Source organism: Bos indicus, chromosome 8 (genome assembly GCF_029378745.1).
Source record: "Bos indicus isolate NIAB-ARS_2022 breed Sahiwal x Tharparkar chromosome 8, NIAB-ARS_B.indTharparkar_mat_pri_1.0, whole genome shotgun sequence".
In the NCBI taxonomy this organism is placed as follows: domain Eukaryota; kingdom Metazoa; phylum Chordata; class Mammalia; order Artiodactyla; family Bovidae; genus Bos; species Bos indicus.
The window spans coordinates 49212641-49224968 of record NC_091767.1 but is presented as its reverse complement, the minus strand read 5'-3'; the positions used below and the strand labels follow the sequence as shown (position 1 = coordinate 49224968).

The window sequence follows — 12328 nt, the reverse complement described above, 5'->3', positions numbered from 1 at the left end:
GGAAAAGAGTCTGATGCTGGGAGGGATTGGGGGCAGGAGGAGAAGGGGACATCAGAGGATGAGATGGCTGGATGGCATCACTGACTCGATGGATGTGAGTCTGGGTGAACTCCAGGAGTTGGTGATGGACAGGGAGGCCTGGCGTGCTGCAATTCATGGGGTCGCAAAGAGTTGGACACGACTGAGTGACTTATCTGATCTGATCTGATCTGACTGGAAAACCTGTAACTTTGCCTTTGTTGACAAAGTGATGTCTCTCTCTCTCTTTTTTAATACACCGTCTGTGTTTGTCATAGCTTTTCTTACTAGGAGTGAGTATCTTTTGATTTTGTGGCTGCAGTCACCATCCACAGTGATTTTGGAGCCCAAGAAAAATTCTGCCACTGTTTCCACTTTTTCCCCATCAATTTACCATGTAGTGATTAGTCATGATTGATTGCCATGAAGAAAGCCAGTAGGAGTAATTTTTAGTCCTCTTAACTGTTTTAGGTCAGTGTAGGTTTCAAGAGATATGCATTTACTATTAACAAATAAATAATAAATAAAATTGCTTGTTAGGGTGCAGAACGTGAAGAGACAAGAAGGGTAAATGGCACTGAGGGTGGAGGCCAAACGGTGCAGAGGATGTACTGCCTGCATGGAGCCTTTTAAATAGATGATCTTGTTTTAGTATCTGGCAGCAACCTAATTTTTTTTGATAGAATGTGTCATAATTTACCCAATATAAGTAGGAGCAGAGTCAGAGGGTATATCCCAATCTACACGTAATTTGAGGAAGTACAAAAGCAAGCAAGTGTCTATTTGAGGTGGGGAATGGTAAGGCCGGGAAATAGGAGAGGGACTTGAGCAGTGCATGTTGCCTCACCCATGCAAATTCAGAAAGCACTGCTGAGTCAATCAGGTGTAAGCAGTCACGAGGTACTCTGGGAAAATCCAGAAAAACCAGGGAAACAATTACAGTAAGTCCTTTACATATGAACCTTCAAGTTTCAAGCTTTCAAAGATACAAACATGCATTCACATGTCCAGTCATGAAAGTTAGTTCACATGTCTGGCATACATTGTTATGTGTGTGCATCCTCTACAAGTGATTGTGCTTTTATGCAGTTTACTGTACAGTACAGTATAGAATACAGTAGTACAGTATCTTTATTTCAAGCTAGATCTGAAAGAGGATGACTTCATTGAACTCCTTTCTGTGCAACACAAGGAACTTAATACTGAAGACCTTGGAATTGGAGGCCCATTGAAAGGACGAAGAGAGACAGAGAAAGAAGTGATTGAAGAACCAAAGACTTTCATGATGTGGAAAATGACAAAGGGGTTTTCTTTATTTCAGGAGGCCCTGTTAGTTTTTTGAGGTACAGGACCCAAAAGTAGAAAGGAGCAGGAAGGTTGCAGCAGCCATTCAGAATGCAGTCCAGTTCTACTGTGTCATCTGTGACAAGAAAAAATAAGCCACATTCTGGATCATTTTTTCAAGAGGGTAGATAGAACTGAATCCAGCAAGAAGCTGGAGTGAAATTGCAGCTTGCCCTCTGTCTCTTAACACTGACAATGCTTCGGTTCTGCCATCTCCCACCTCCTCTCCTTCCTCCAGGCAGTAACTCTTCTTATGTGTCCACACGATGCCAACCCCTGTATGCCAGCTGTTCTACTGTACTACTGTACACTTCAAGTACTGTACTATAAGATTAAAATGTTTATTTTTGTGTTTTTTAATGTATTAATTGTGTGAAAAGTAGTATCAACCTATTACAGTACAGTACTATATAGCTGATTGTGTTAGTTGGGTACCTAGGCCAACTTTGTTGGACTTAACAACTGCTGTCAGAACAGAACTCGATCCTATGTAGGGGACTTACTATACGTTAAATCAGGAAGAGAGAGTCACTAAAGCAGGCTGAAAAGGGAAACAATCCATGTCAAACCAGAAGAAATATTAGTGGTTGCAGAGTAGCAAAGGAATGTATGAATAGTACCCACATGACCTTTTGTTAGAAATTGTTCCATCCCACTCGTATTCTTGTTTATTCCATACATAAATGTCTTTAGCAGGCCTTCTGGAATTTTTGTAATTATGACATATTATTCATGATGCCAAGATATTTCAGAATTCACTGACCTAAGACTCAGGGAAAATAATTAAGTGGTGATTTCTTTTTATTCCTAAATCGTGATGGCAAGAGTCATCCCACTGGATTGGTAGAAAGTAATGACCATGAAAGCGTAATTTCACCTAAGGTGTCTCATATGTTTTTCAAGTCAATTTTTAGCTACCATCAGCATACAGGGTCTGTGGTCACTACTGTGCTGGATAGGGTGCCCATGAGCTCACAAGAGTCAGCTGTGCACATTTATTGCAAATCCATGTTTAGTGAATTTATGTTGATAGCTTTAAATTGGCTATGGTAGAAAACACTAAAAACTCCTCCCTGGAGAGCTGGTTGTCAAATATTACCTACGCACCATTAAGTTTGCCCTGGTCTTCCTTTCCACCACCTCTCATTTGTGGTTTGATTCCAGTGCTTATGAAGCCTTTTGGAAAAGCCTCACTATTGCCATTCTCATGGTTTCTCTATTTTGTTAACTTTGTGGTGTCTCAAAATGAATTCAACAAACAGTGTAGGAGATAGATGGTATTACAACCCTTCTCTGATTTGTTTTATTCCTTAAGAACCTCCTGCCAACTACCAAAATGTGTGGTTCTCCTTCCCTGATGGCATGTGTGTGTATGTGTGTGTGTGTGTGTGTGTGTGTGTGTGTGTGTGTGTGTGTGTGCACGCACGCATATGTGAGGGTATGGGAAAAGAGAGAGAAGAAATGTCTGATAACAGAAGGGGCAGTCAAAAAGTAAGCAAGCCATTTAAATTTATTATTTAAAGTTATGCATTCGTTGTGCTCTGTCTACATCTCTTTTGCCCCGTTTCCCAGATTAACTCTTCACTCCTTTTCACTCTGCCCTTTGTTCTGGGAAATTAACACAGGGGCTAGCTCAACGGTTCTCTTTCTTCCCAACCCGTTGAGTTTGGCCAAAGGAAGACCTCAGCAGGAGATCTGAAGACTGAATGATCTGCTCTCTAGCTGCTCTCGCTGGGTTCTCATAACTGTTCTTTGCTGTGTCCCTCTGTTCCAGGCTCAGAAACAGCTCCCTGCTGTTGCTACTGTCAGGATACAACACCATCCGTTATCATTTTCTTAAAACCTCACCCTGTTCCTTAAAAAACAAAATCCTTTCTATTAAAATCTCGTCAGTTATCCTGTTTGAGTAGGCTATTCCTTATACCACTGGGATCTTGGCTGATACGCCATTTAAACTAAGTCATAGTCCATGAAATTTCATATTCTTCTCATTAAAAGCATTTCTAGTTGGTGATATTAATAAATCATATACTCATGTCGTTTTGACTGTGGAAAAACAAAAAACCTAAGAATAGTTCTGCCAAAAATAGCTGTTTATATCATCTTAATTATTGTACATCTACCTCACCTATCATTTTATGAAATCTTGCCAGAGTTTAGTAATTTTTTTCTGAATAATTACACTGGACATAAACAGTAAGAGCCATAATCAAAGAGAAAAATAAGGATAATGAAGGAATATTGAGGACACCAGCTCTCAAAATATATGTAAAAATATTTCTAATGCATATTGGTGTAAGAAAAATACAATAACTTTATCAGTATGTTAAATATACGGGATGAATTAAAGCAAATAGATTCCATTTCATGAACACTCTTTCTGGGTTCAGTTACATTATGGTGACTATCTGGTGATATAATTTGGTTTAAAGCAGAGTGGTGTTAGAAAATCTACTCTCGTGTTAGCCAAATCTTGAGTTTCACATTATTTTGTTGAAGAGTTTCTGGAAAAATATTTCCCTACTCATTTATTCTCAGAAAACCATCAGGAGTTAATCAGGAAACATTTCAAGCTCTCTAACCTTCTATGCTTCAGGCCATCCATCCTGAGTCAGTCATCTAGCTAAAATGTTGCTCCAATACTGATGCAGTCTCAAGAGTGAGAAAGAGGGCACTCTCACTTTGACCTGCAACTAAGAGAAAGGTCGTGTGACATGACTGACACTTTGCGAAAGCGTGGGAAGGAAATATTGGCTCATGTTATTATAACCCAGTGACTGCAGAGTTTGTACAAACTATGTATTCAACTGAACAAGGGTTTTGTTAACATTTCCTCTCCTTATATTTTCTATTAACTTACCTAGTGGCTATAAAAATGTGATCTTGTAATTCACCATTTAAATTTAGTTTTAAAATAATGTGATAAAAATGATGAATAAACCCAAATAAGAAGAAAAATATTTTTAAAATGTATATACTGTATATAAAATGACAATATGTATACTTGGAGAGAAAAAAAGCCTAAATTATTTCCTTATTCACTCCAACTGTCAAAGGTTGAACATAATGATTTGGACATATTATGACCTCAAAACCTGTTTATTGGATTTAATGCAAATATTTGAAATAAAATTAAAATTGTATTGTCTATTTATGAGAGAAGTTCCAAACTTAAGCATTTGTTTTGTTTTTTAACACATAATGAAAAATTAATCTGCTTACAGAACCTTGGCAACACCAAAAAAAAAAAAAAAAAAAACCCAATGACTCTTTCAAGGTGCTGAAGATTACCTAAAATGGCTTGTCAGCAGAACCATGACACAAGTAGATGTGGTGCCTGATGCTCCTTGGCTGAGGATTCTTTCTGATGAAATACAAGCTACCCACCTGTGACTAAAGGTATTAAGAGTGATGAAAAATATGGACAGGGTAAGAATTGCTTAGTGCTGTGAAACTAATCCAAAATGTACATGAATTCTAATATTTCATGCTCATTATAAAAGAGGTTTCTGATGTCTTAACACACCTTCAAAACCATCGATTCAGATATATTCTTTTACCTTCACAAGAATCTCTACTCATGAGCTCTCAACTCAATAGCAGCATTAATTCTAAAGAAAGTAAACAATCTACATTAATCAGGTATAAACTTTCCCAAGTTGTCTTATATAATTAGCATGAACAGTTTTGAAGAGGCTAGTTATGCTGTTGTTTCTTTAGAGATGAATTTAGGTTCCAAATATTTTCTTGATTCTCTTCAGCAAACAAGACAACACGCTTGTTTTTGTTTGTTTTGTTTTTCGGGATGGGGGGGGGGTGGTTTCTGTCTTTTTTTATTTTTGGCAGTAGGGGACAGTTCATGTATAGATCCAACATCAGAGAGCACTGAACCAAGAAGTGTTAGGGCAAAGTTGAGACTAGGGTAAAGTTGAGATCTCAGTACAGAGCCAAAGTTGTAGCAATGGTTTCTGACAAAACTGAGGAGTAATTTGAAGATAGAATTGTTGGAATTTGTAGTAAAATTGATGATCTGGATGAGCAAAGCAAGACAAAAGACATTTTCAATCCAATTGCATTATTCAGGAAGGGATAGGCTACATTGTAGTAGGAAAATGACCCTTGAAATCTCACCAGCTTAATATATAAAAGTGTATGTCTTGTTTACCAAAAGTCAGTTAGAGTTTGAATTGATGCTTTTGAACTGTGGTGTTGGATAAGACTCTTGAGAGTCCCTTGGACTGCAAGGAGATCCAACCAGTCCATTCTGAAGGAGATCAGCCCTGGGATTTCTTTGGAAGGAATGATGCTAAAGCTGAAGCTCCAGTACTTTGGCCACCTCACACGAAGAGTTGACTTGTTGGAAAAGACTCTGATGCTGGGAAGGATTGAGGCCAGGAGGAGAAGGGGACGACAGAGGATGAGATGGCTGGATGGCATCACTGACTCGATGGACATGAGTCTGAGTGAACTCCGGGAGTTGGTGATGGACAGGGAGGCCTGGTGTGCTGCGATTCATGGGATCGCAGAGAGTCAGAAACGACTGAGCGACTGATCTGATCTGATCTGAGCTCTATACAGCAGGGCCTTTTCCAGTAGTACCACAGATACCTAGGCTCTTTGTATCTTCCAGGGCCACCATCAGAAATACTTATTTTCCAGGGTAGCTACACTGAGGGAAAAGAGAGCTGAGAATTGTCAGGACTTCTCACTGCTGAGACTTAACATTGGTATGTGTTCTAAGCCTTAGAATCTAAGGCACAGACCATAGAACTCATCAAATAACCCATGTGCTTTCCTTCATCTTCCAGTCTATATGTAATTAGATCAGGACAATACGATTACTTCCGGCCAATAGGCTGAGTGGCAATGGTGTGTCATCTCTGGAATGAGCCATTTAAGAGTTAGTGTGATTTCATCAAGCTTTTTCTCCCCCTGTCATATGACTGCAGTTCTAAATGATAGATCTACAAGATTGTAAAGAAAAAAAAAAGAAGAACCTATTTCCTAAGTCACTGTTTAGAAGGGAGCTGCTCTAGAGAGTTACTGGACCCACATATGTCTTTGTGTGGGCAAGAGCAAAGTTTTACCTGCTAGGCCTTAAAATTTGGAACTTGTTTTCAGAAAATAACCAAGCCTATCTTTACTGATACAGCAGTGAAGATGAGTGCTTCAGAACTAAGCCCTCCAGTGGAGAAAGTTATAATGAGCTTGGTTTCCTAGAATCCTACTACTGTTGAAAAGATGAACCTTGCTGTTGTTCAGTCTTTACGTCATGGCAGACTCTGCGACCCTATGGATTGCAGCAAGCTTCCCCCTTCTTCACTATCTCCCTGAGTTTGCTTAAACTCACGTCCATTGATTTAGTGATGCCATCCACCCTTCTCATCCTCTCATCACCCCTCTCCTCTTGGCCTCAGTCTTTCCCAGCATCTGAGGCTTTTCCAATGAGTTGGCTCTTTACTTACATCAGGTGGCCAACATGTTGGAGCTTCAGCTTCACCATCAGTCCTTCCAATGAATACTCAAGGTTGATTTCCTTTTAGATTGACTGGTTTGATCTCCTTGCAGTCTGAGACTCTCAAGATTCTTCTACAATACCACAATTCGAAAACATCAATTCTTCAGCACCCAGCCTTCTTTATGGTCCAACTCTCACATCCACACATGACTAATACTACAGCTTAGTATTAGACATGAAATGATTGGACCAGATGCCATGATCTTTGTTTTTTGAATGCTGAGTTTCAAGCCAGCTTTTTCACTCCTCTTTCACCCTCATCAAGATGCTCTTTAGTTCCTTTTCACTTTCTGTTATTACAGTAGTATCATCTGCACATCTGAGATTATTGATATATCTCCTGACAATCTTGATTCCAACTTGTGATTCATCCAACCCAGCATTTTGCATAATATACCCACTCCAGTGTTCTTGCCTGGAGAATCCCAGGGACGGCGGAGCCTGGTGGGCTGCCGTCTATGGGGTCGCAGAGTCGGACATGACTGAAGCGACTTAGTAGCAGCAGCAGCAGCAGCACTCTGCATGTAAGTTAAATAAATAGAGTGACAATATACTGGTTGACATACTCTTTTCCCAATTTTGAACCAGTTCATTGTTCCTTGTCAGTTTCTAACTGTTGCTTCTTGACCTGCATACAGGTTTCTCAGGAGGCAGGTAGGTTGTCTGGTATTCCCATCTCTTTAAGAATTTTCCACAGTTTGCTGTGCTCTACACAGTCAAGGGCTTTAGTGTAGAAGCAGAAGATGTTTTTCTGGAATTCTCTTTCTTTCTCTACGATCCAACGGATGTTGGCAATTTGATCTCTGATTCCTCTGCCTTTTCTAAACCCAGCTTGTATCTCTAGAAGTTCTGGATTCACATGCTGCTGAAGCCTGGCTTGAAGGATTTTGAGCATCACCTTGCTAGCATATGAAATGAGCACAATTGTATGATAGTTTGAACATTCTTTGGCATTACCCTTCTTTGGAACTGGAATGAAAACTGACTTTCCCAGTCCTGTGGCCCCTGTTGAGTTTTCCAAGTTTGCTGTCATATTGAGTACAGCACTTTAACAGCATTATCTTTTAGGATTTGAAATAACTCAGCTGGAATACCATCACCTCCACTCGCTTTGTCTGTAATAATGCTTCCTAAGGTATGCCTGACTTCACACTCCAAATGTCTGGCTCTAAGTGAGTGATCACACCCTCATGGTTATCTGCATCATTAAGACCTTGTATAGTTCTTCTGTGCATTCTTGCCACCTCTTCTTAATACCTTCTGCTTCTGTTAGGTCTGGGGCTTCCCTGGTAACTCAGTTGGTAAAGAATCCACCTGCAATTCAGGAGACTCTGGTTTGATTCCTGGGTCAGAAAGATCCACCGGAGAAGAGATAGGCTACCCACTCCAGTATTCTTGGGCTTTCCTGGTTGCTCAGACAGTAAACAATCTTCCTGCAATGTGGGAGACCTGGATTTGATCCATGGGTTGGGAAGATCCCCTGGAGAAGGAAGAGCTACCCACTCCAGTATTATGGCCTGGGGAATTCCATGGACAAAGCCTGGAAGGCTAAAGTCCATGGAGTCACAAAGAGTCAGACAGGACTGAGCCACTTTCACTTTCTGTTAGGTCTTTGCCATTTCTTTCCTTTATTGTGCCCATCTTTACATGAAATGTTACCTCAGTATCGCCAATATTCTTGAAGAGATCTCTAGTCTTTCCCACTCTATTGTTTCCCTCTATTTCTTTGCATTGTTCACTTAAGAAGGTTTTCTTATCTCTCCTTGCTGTTTTCCAGAACTCTGCATTCAGTTGGGTATATCTTTCCCATTCTCCTTTGCCTTTTGCTTCTCTTGTTTTCTCAGCTATTTGTAAGGCCTTTTCAGAAAACCACTTTGCTTTCTTGAATTCTTTTTCTTGGGGATGGTTTTGGGCCCTGCCTCCTGTGGAATGTTACCAGCCTCTATCCATAGTACTTCAGGACTCTGTCTACCAGATCTAATCCATTGAATCTATTTGTACCTCCACTGTATAACCATAATGGATTTTATTTAGGTCATACCTAAGTGTTCTAGTTAACAGCATTATATGAACAAGGGTTGTGGGTCACAATAAACTGTGGAAAATTCTGAAAGAGATGGGAATACCAGACCACCTGATCTGCCTTTTGAGAAATTTGTATGCAGGTCAGGAAGCAACAGTTAGAACTGGACATGGAACAACAGACTGGTTCCAATAGGAAAAGGAGTTCGTCAAGGCTGTATATTGTCACCCTGTTTATTTAACTTATATGCAGAGTACATCATGAGAAATGCTGGACTGGAAGAAACACAAACTGGAATCAAGATTGCCGGGAGAAATATCAATAACCTCAGATATGCAGATGACACTACCCTTATGGCAGAAAGTGAAGAGGAACTCAAAAGCCTCTTGATGAAAGTGAAAGTGGAGAGTGAAAAAGTTGGCTTAAAGCTCAACATTCAGAAAACGAAGATGATGGCATCCAGTCCCACCACTTCATGGGAAATAGATGGGGAAACAGTGGAAACAGTGTCAGACTTTATTTTTCTGGGCTCCAAAATCACTACAGATGGTGACTGCAGCCATGAAATTAAAAGACACTTACTCCTTGGAAGGAAAGTTATGACCAACCTAGATAGCATATTAAAAAGCAGAGACATTGCCAACAAAGGTTCGTCTAGTCAAGGCTATGGTTTTTTCCTGTGGTCATGTATGGATGTGAGAGTTGGACTGTGAAGAAGGCTGAGCGCCGAAGAATTGATGCTTTTGAACTGTGGTGTTGGAGAAGACTCTTGAGAGTCCCTTGGACTGCAAGGAGATCCAATCAGTCCATTCTGAAGGAGATCAGCCCTGGGATTTCTTTCAAGGAATGATGTTAAAGCTGAAACTCCAGTACTTTGGCCACCTCATGTGAAGAGTTGGACTCATTGGAAAAGACTCTGATGCTGGGAGGGATTGGGGGCAGGAGGAGAAGGGGACGACAGAGGATGAGATGGCTGGATGGCTTCACTGACTCAATGGACAATGAGTCTCAGTGAACTCCAGGAGTTGGTGATGGACAGGGAGGCCTGGCGTGCTGCGATTCATGGGGTCGCAAAGAGTCGGACACGACTGAGCGACTGATCTGATCTGATCTGAAGGCTATGAAATAAGAAATGTTTCTGTGCAGTTTAGAAGCAGTGATACATTTTAAATATAGCAGCTAGTTTTTCCCAGAAAGATTTTATACTACCCCAACAATGTTTTTTCACTCTTTTTTTCAGCATATAAAACAATCTGATAAAAGTTGTTTTTAAGTGATGCATGCATCCAGTTCTTTTATTAAAATAAATCTTCCCAATTTACCTTTTCTCATATCAAAAATAATTTCAGGTATCTTTAATTGGGCATGATATAGATTACAGAAACTGTAGACTCATAGTTTCACTTTCTGCATAAAAGATACTATTAATATTTTAAATGTGTTGGCTTCAGTTTTTTTATAATATATATGGAAGAAGAAATTGACTCTCTCAAAATTGGAAACAATTCATATTACATAATCCTAGGAAAACAAGCCAAAAAACTACTTTTACTAACTACAGATTTTAATTTAAATATAAATTGTACATAGTTTGAAATTACTTAATGGGAGACAGACATCTTTGCCTCTGGAACAGCCAAATTTCATGACTGGGAAATATACAGTCAAAGAAACAATGAAAAGTATATCTTAAATTTTGCTTTAAGTTTCAAATCCTTTGGTTTCAGTCAAGATATATGAAGTCAGGTTTATGACTAAGAAAGCCACTTTTTCCCTCTCATGCAATGAATCAGAGGCAACGGGAAGTTAGCTAGGGCTTAACATGGATTAAAAGCAAGAGAATTGATAAACTGTCAAATGCTCTCTTTTTAAGACAATAACAGGAAACAAAATGTCCAACCACTACTTATAATTTATAGAACTATTATAGACCTAGGAACTGTTTTATAACTCAGAACAACATAAAAGAGATGTCTTAAAGATATCTCATAGAAAAAATGGAAAATCAGTCTTGTTATGAAGTCATTATAATAAGAAAATCTTTCTCCTTTTGTTTATATTTCTCTAATAATTGATTTTATATACATTATTCTTTTAAACATCTTACCCTTTGTTATGGTAAAGAAAAAAATTGCAAGTGAATATTTAGAATCTCTTGTATCTCTCACATACCAGGAGAATTTTTCCCTTGTCCCCATAATTTGTGGCATGGTTGTGCAGCCTGGAATAGTGAGTGAAGGACGAGAAATAAGAACAGTATACTGTAATCCATCTGATTGATTTTCATTGCTGAAAATCAATGAAAAGTTATTCACAGTAAAAAAAAAAAAAAATGAACAGCAAGGACAGGAGATGCAAGAGTCTGGGTTTAAGGAAGATGTTAGAAATTGAGGGAGAGGGACTTGTGCTGTAGTCCAGTGGTTAGGACTTTGCTTCCAATGCAGGGGGTGAAGGTTCAATCCCTGGTTGGGGAGCTAAGATCCTACATGCCTCACAGCCAAAAACCAAAGCAGAAAACAGAAGCAGTATTGTAACACATTTAATAAAGACTCTAACAATTATTTTACAGTAAAAATTAAGAAAAAAAGAAAAGAAATTGAGGGAGAAGATTGGGATTAAGTTGCCATTCTGTGATGAGTGTGTCTTTGGGGTAACTGAAAGAGAGATGAAAAGGATTTCTATGTTGGGTTATGTGTTATGAATGGAAGCCTTCCCTTCCAGAGGATTCAGCAAAAATTAGAGAGCCCCTCTCTCAATTAGAGATGATTTTTCTCAATAAACTGCTGAAATGGGCCAAAGAGTAACCAGCTTCATAAGTTGTCTTGACTTTTAACAAGATATTTTAATTATCTCAAAAAAAAAAATAGTTCACCAGATATCATTTTGTTATACCAAGCCAACAGGAAAACAACAAATAATGATTGATCAATGTGATTAATCACTGAATGAAAATTCTCAAAATAACAGACTGGACTCAGGACTTATATTTCAGCGAGGAATGCTTCTACTTAGAAGTAACAGAAAACAGGTCTAATAGAAGTTTAACAATGGAGGGACATTTTTCTTATATCACAAGACATCTGAAAGTAAGGCTGTGTTGGCATTTGTTCGCAGTTCAATAATGGCAGACCTAACATCTCTGTTAACTTCTTTTCCTCTCATAACTGAAATGTGTCTGCCACTTTACAGTAGCAAATCCTTGAGATGAGAGAGAAACTGGTTTGATCCTTCTAGCGCATGAAGGAGGACAGCATGGGAAATAGAGTGGTCTCAAGAAGGAGGCTTTAGGGAAGACTGCAGAAAGTCTTTTGTGTAGTTCCATATTATCTACTTCATTTGATTTCTAGGGATGTCCCACAGAAAGCAATATTTTTGGTTTTTATGACTTTCCTGTGACTCTTCTCACTATTCAGATATTTCCTAGC

General features: G+C 39.1%; 1 long non-coding RNA gene across 1 annotated transcript in view; it reads left to right on the top strand.

The window, feature by feature from the left end:
• LOC139184551 (uncharacterized) overlaps window positions 1-12328 on the top strand; it is a 61752-nt gene that overhangs the window by 26463 nt on the left and 22961 nt on the right. The window contains exon 1 of the long non-coding RNA XR_011568072.1: window positions 1-12328. This exon is cut by the window's left edge and continues 26463 nt beyond it; it is cut by the window's right edge and continues 12621 nt beyond it. This is a non-coding gene — a long non-coding RNA (uncharacterized lncRNA).